The sequence below is a fragment of the Mastomys coucha genome, unplaced genomic scaffold, assembly GCF_008632895.1.
Source record: "Mastomys coucha isolate ucsf_1 unplaced genomic scaffold, UCSF_Mcou_1 pScaffold14, whole genome shotgun sequence".
NCBI lineage: Eukaryota > Metazoa > Chordata > Mammalia > Rodentia > Muridae > Mastomys > Mastomys coucha.
In genome coordinates, this window is record NW_022196896.1 from 77,125,084 (window position 1) to 77,131,507 (window position 6,424).

The following is a 6,424-nucleotide window of genomic DNA, read 5'->3' on the forward strand; positions in this document are numbered from 1 at the left end:
GACTCAATTCCTCAATAAAAAGAAACAGACTAACAGAGTGATGCATACACAAGATACATTATTCTTCTGCATATGAGAAACACACATGGGCAACAAAGATTGATATTACCTTAGAGTAAAGAGCTGGAAAAAGGATTTCCAAGCAATGAACATAAGAAACAAGCTGGAATAGCCACTCCAATATCTAATAAAATATACTTTCATCCAAAAATAATCAAAAGAGATGGGGAAGAACACTTTATCTCATCAAAGGAAAAATCCACTAAGATGACATCTCAGTTCTGAACATCCATGCTGCAAATGCAAGGACACACAAATTCTTAGAAGAAATATTACTAAAACTTAAATCACACATTGAATCCCACACATTAATAGTGGGAGATAACAGCATCCAGTCTCACTAATGGACAGGTAATTGAAGCAGAAACTAAAGAGAGAAATGATGAAACTAATAGATGCTATGAATGAAATGGACCTAAGAGATATCTGCAGAACATTTTACTCACACCCAAAGAATATATACTCTTCTCAGTATTTCATGGAACCTCTACAAAAGACCACATATTTGGTCACAAAACAAGCCTCAACAGATCCAAGACAATTGGAATAATCCTTGCATTTTATGAGACCTCCATGATTTAAAGCTGTGTTCTTTTGTGATTGGCTTACCTTACTCTGGATGATATTCTCTAGATCCATCCATTTCCCCAAGAATTTCATAAATTCATTGGTTTTAATAGCTGAGTAGTACTCCATTTTGTAGATGTACCACATTTTCTGTATCCATTCCTCTGTTGAGGGACATCTGGGTTGTTTCCAGTTTCTGGCTATTATAAATAAGGCTGCTATTAACATAGTGAAGCATGTGTCTGATGTCAGTGGAAGAGGATCTGCCTAGTCCTGCAGTGAATTGATGTGTCAAGGCAGGTTGGCAACCAGTGAGGCCTCCCACTTCTCTTAAAAGAAGGGGATGGGAAAAGAAAAGATGGAATGTAGGAGGGCCTGGAAGAGGAGCTGATATAGGGATTTAAAATGAACAAATAAATACATTAAATAATTATTATTATTTGTCTATTTATTTTCATATTTATCTCTATATTTTATATTATTTTATTTTAATTAAATTTTTGGTACATGGTCCTACAATATATCTGAGGCTGGTTTCAAACACATGATCTTCTTTTTGGCCTTAACAGTGCTGGTTTGTTAGGTTATACAACCTAATCAAAGTGCTGTGTGTGTGTGTGTGTGTGTGTGTGTGTGTATGAGAGAGAGAGAGAGAGAGAGAGAGAGAGAGAAAGAGAGAGAGAGAGATTTTTTCTGATTTTTATCTTTCCTTTCATTGAAAATAAGTTTTTTCTTACATATCATGGTGACCGTAATTCTTCTCCCTTACTCATACCAGTTCCTCCCCATCTCCTTTAAATTTGGATACATTCCATTTCTATTTCTTATTAGAAAACAAAAAAAGGCTGTTGAGAGATGACAATGTATACAAAATACAATAAGATAAAACAAAAAACCAATGTATTCCAGTTCTACAAGAAAAACAAACATAAGGATAAAGGCCCAAAGGAAAGCACCAGGATGAGAGACACACTCATTCACATACTCAGGAACCCATGAAATCACTAAAGTAGAAGCCATGATATTTATACAATTGACATGCTGTAGACAAATGCAATCCCTCTTCATGTTGGCACAGTTTGTGTTTCTATGAACTTTGCTTATATTGATTTAGAAGGCCTTGTATTAAATTGCACCAAAACTTTCCATTGTACATTAAAGACATTTTCAATATTGAAAATGTTAGAATTAGTTAAACTTCTCCAAATTTTGAAGGTTAAAATATTTTAAATGTATTTTACTTATAAGCAATGATATTATAGAACTATTCTTCAGGTTCAACAACTTTATTTTATTTTTGTACATAGATACTTCACATATACTTAACTGATTACTTAAATATCATATACCTCTTATTAGCCTGCAAAAGCTGATATCAAATTAAGTTCTTTTAGAATGACTAAATTTTAAAGAACATTAGTATATTTACCTTTTCATTTGTTTATTCTCTTTCTTTTTCAAATCATGAGTCAGGGAGTCATCTGGCTTCTTACAAATGAGAATAGAACATAAATGTCAATTTTGAGAATATGTCAAGCTATTGCCTGAAGGACAATTGAATTATTACCAGAAATTATTTGTGGATGCAAAACAGCTTGTTCTCCAACTAAAATAACATAACAATTTAACCTGAACACAATGAGCTATGAGTTAGTTATTAGCATATATGTGAGGATAAATTTAAATCAAATACCAAATTAATTTTTTATTAGATATTTTATTTATTTATATTTCAAATGTTATCCTCTTTCTCACTTTCCCCTCTGGAAACCACCTATCCCACCATCCCTTACCCTCTTACCCTGCTTCTATGAGTGTGCTCTCTCACCCACCCATTCACTCCTGCCTCCCCACCCTGGCATTCCCCTAAACTAGGGCATCCAGCCTTCCCAGAACCAAGAGCCTCTCCTACCATTGAGATAAGGTTTTGTTTTTTTTTAACCTCCTGGGTCCAGTAGAGCAACTTATATAAGAAAATGGCAGCATATACTACCCAGGAGGCTACTTCATGTAGCCATTGCACACCAGGATCCACCAGGAAAGAAAGCTGGTAGGCTTAATTGGCTGCAAGATAAGGTTTTTCTCCCTACCCCATGCCCTTGACCTACATTAGATCAAAGGCCTCAGTTTATTTATTTATTTATCCCTGAGTACTTAGGTTCCTGCTTCTGTTGCAATTAACATATGTGTGTATACATATATATATATATGTATATGTATGCATATATATACATATATAAAATGTTTACCTTTATAAGAATTAAATTAATATCCTCTCTTATTTAACTTCAATTATATTTCCTTCTCTTTACTGTATAAGCCCATTACCATGTCCTACAAAGCCATCCTCTGATACATGTGCAGCTGGAACCATGTGTACTCATTGGTTTCTGCTTTAGCTCTGGGGGTGGGGGGGTCTGGTAGGTTGAGAGTATTGTTCTTCCTATTGGTTGCAAACCCCTTCAGCTCCTTCAGTTCTTTCTCTAACTCCTCCATTGGGGACCCTGTGCTAAGTCCAAATGTTCCCATTTGTCGATTCTTGATCTTAGAGCATAAGCCATTGGTGGAACTTATCCCCCTGCCCATATGTTCGAGGCTTTTGCCTACTTTCTCTTCTATTATATTTAGTGTATCTGGTTATATGTGGAGGTCCTTGATCCACTTGGATTTGAGCTTTGTACAGAGAGATAGGAATGGATCATTTTGCATTCCTCTATATGTTGACCTCCAGTTGAACCAGCACCATTTGTTGAAAATGTTGTCTATTTTCCACTGGATGGTTTTAGCTCCTTTGTCAAAGATCAAGCGTGGGTTGCTGGGTTCATTTCAGGGTCTTCAATTCTATATCATTGATCTACCTACCTGTCACTGTACCAATCCCAGGAAGTTTTTTATCTCTATTGCTCTGTAGAGCTTGAGGAATCAGGGATACTGATTCCCCCAGAAGTTGTTTTATTGATGAGAATAGTTTTCACTATCATGGGTTTTTTTTGTTATTCCAAATGTATTTGAGAATTGCTCTTTCTAACTCTATGAAGAAATGAGTTGGAATTTTGATGAGGATTGCATTGAATCTGTAGATTGCTTTTGGCAAGATGGCTATGTTTACTGTATTAATCTTGCCAACCCAGGAGCATGGGAGATCTTTCCATCTTCTAAGGTCTTCTTCAATTTCTTTCTTCAGAGACTTAAAGTTCTTGTCATATAGATCTTTCACTTATTTGGTTAGAGCCACACCAAGATACTTTACATTGTTTGTGACTATTGTGAAGGGTGTAATTTCCCTAATTTCTTTCTCGGCTTGTTTATTCTTTGAGTATAGGAAAGGTACTGATTTGTATGAGTTATTATATATCCAGCCACTTTGCTGAAGTAAACTTATCTAGTTGTATGAGTTTTCTGATGAAATTTTTGGGGTCACTTAAATACACTATCATATCATCTGCAAATAGTAATATTTTGACTTCTTTCTTCCCAATTTCCATCCTTTGACCTCCTTTTGTTTTCTAATTGCTCTAGCTAGAACTTCAAGTACTATATTGAATAGATAGAGAGAGAGAGCCAACCTTGTCTAGTACCTGATTTTAGTGGGACTTCTTCAAGATTCTCTCCATTTAGTATATGATGTTGGCTACTCGTTTACTGTATATTGATTTCACTATGTTTAGGTATGGGCCTTGAATTTCTGATCTTTCCAAGACTTTTAACATGAAGGGATGCTGAATTTTGTCAAATGATTTCTCAGCAGCTAATGAAATGATCATGTGGTTTTGTTCTTTGAATTTGTTTATATTGTGGATTATGTGGAAGGATTTCCATATATCGAACAATCCCTGCATTCATAGAATGAAGCCTACTTGATCATGGTGAATGATCATTTCAATGTGTTCTTGGATTCTGTTTGTTGATGTGGCCCATAGGTCAAGTTATTTGGGGGAGCAAGGCAGGTCACAACCTGTGAATAAAGAATGGGCGAGAGAGACAACAGGACTCAAGGAAGCATTGTTTGTCAAGAGCCGTTTACTTGGTGGAGCAGAGCATATTTAAAGCAAAAATCTTGGAGAGGATGGGGAGAGGAAGGAGGGAGATGGAAGGTTACAAAATCTTCTGGGATTGAGCTCCGGGGTAGCAGGTGGGGAGGGAGTGAATTTCGGTGAATGTTCTTTTCTCAGGGCCAAGCCGGATCCTTGTGATTGTCAGGCAGGATGTTAGTCTCAGGGTTCTCAATTAGCTGGGGCAGGATGTTTATCTCAGGGCTCTCATGGTTCCCAACAGTTTGTGAGAATTTTATTGAGTATTTTTCATTGGTATTCATAAAGGAAATTGGTCTGAAGTTTTCTTTCTTTGTTGGGTCTTTGTGTGGTTTTAGTATCAGTATAACTGTGGCTTCATAGAACGAATTGGGTAGTGTTCCTTCTGTTTCTATTTTGTGGAATAGTTTGAGGAGTATTAGAATTAGGTCTTCTTTGAAGGTCTCATAGAATGCAGCACTAAACCCATCTGGTTCTGGGCTTCTTTTGGTTGGAAGACTTTTATGACTGCTTCTATGTCTTTACTGTTTATGGGACTTTTTGGATGGTTTATCAGTTTCTGATTTGGTACCTGGTATCTTTGTAGAAAATTGTCCATTTCATCCATATTTTCCAGTTTTGTTGAATATAGACTTTAGTAGTAGAATCTGATGATTTTTTTGAATTTCCACAGTTTCCATTGTTATGTCTCTCCCCTTTTTTTTTTTGTTTTTGTTTGTTTGTTTGTTTGTTTGTTTTTGAAACAGGCTTTCTCTGTGTAGCCCTGGCTGTCCTGGAACTTACTCTGTAGACTAGACTGGCCTCGAACTCAGAAATCAGCCTACCTCTGCCTTCCAAGTGCTGGGGTTCATTTCTGATTTTATTAATTTGGATACTGTCTCTATGCCCTCTAGTTAGTCTGGCTAAGATTTTATCTATTTTTATTGATTTTCTCAAAGAACCAGCTCCTTGTATTGTTAAAATTTTACATATTTCTTTTTGTTTCTACTTTTAGTTCTCCCATGTTTCTACTTTTATGATTTTACCCCTGATTTTTGTTTCTACTTTTATGATTTTACCCCTGATTTTGATAATTTCTTGCTATCTAGTCCTCTTGGGTGTATTTGCTTCTTTTTGTTTTAGAGCTTTCAGGTGTGCTGTTAAGCTTCTAGTGTATGGTCTCTCTACTTTTTTTTTGGAGTCACTCAGAGCTCTGAGCACTGCTTTCATTGTGTCCCATAAGTTTGGGTACATTGTATCTTCATTTTCATTAAATTATCAAAAGTCTTTAATTTCTTTCTTTATCTTCCTTGACCAAATTATATTTGGGTAGGCCATTGTTTAGCTTCCAGGTGTTTGTAGGCTTTCTGTTGTTTTTGCTGCTATTTGTGTTTTTGTTGCCTTAGTCTGTGGTGATCTGTTAGGAGGCATGGGATTATTTCAATATTATTGTGTCTTTTGAGGCCTATTTTGTTACAGATTATATGATCAATTTTTGAGAAAGTACCATGAGGGGCTGAGAAAAAGTTATATTCTTTTAGTTTAGGATGAAATGTTCTATAGATGTCAGTTAAATCCATTTGGTCCATAACTTCTGTTAGGTTCATTGTGTCTCTGTTGATTTTTTTGTTTCCATGATCTGTGCATTGACAAGAGTAGGGTGTTGAAATCTCCAACTATTATTGTGTGAGGTGCAGTGTGTGCTTTGTGCTTTATTACAGTTTATTTTCTGAATGTGGGTGCCCTTGCATTTGTAGCATAGATGTTCAGAATTGAGAGTTCATCTT

The 6,424-nt window shown here is 35.9% G+C and overlaps 1 non-coding gene across 1 annotated transcript; it reads right to left on the reverse strand.

Annotated features, from left to right (window-relative positions):
- Window positions 1-2,563: 2,563 nt before the first annotated feature.
- LOC116089581 lies at window positions 2,564-2,697 on the reverse strand. Its single transcript, XR_004118368.1, has one exon. It is a non-coding gene; the product is annotated as a small nucleolar RNA SNORA70 (small nucleolar RNA).
- Window positions 2,698-6,424: the final 3,727 nt, after the last annotated feature.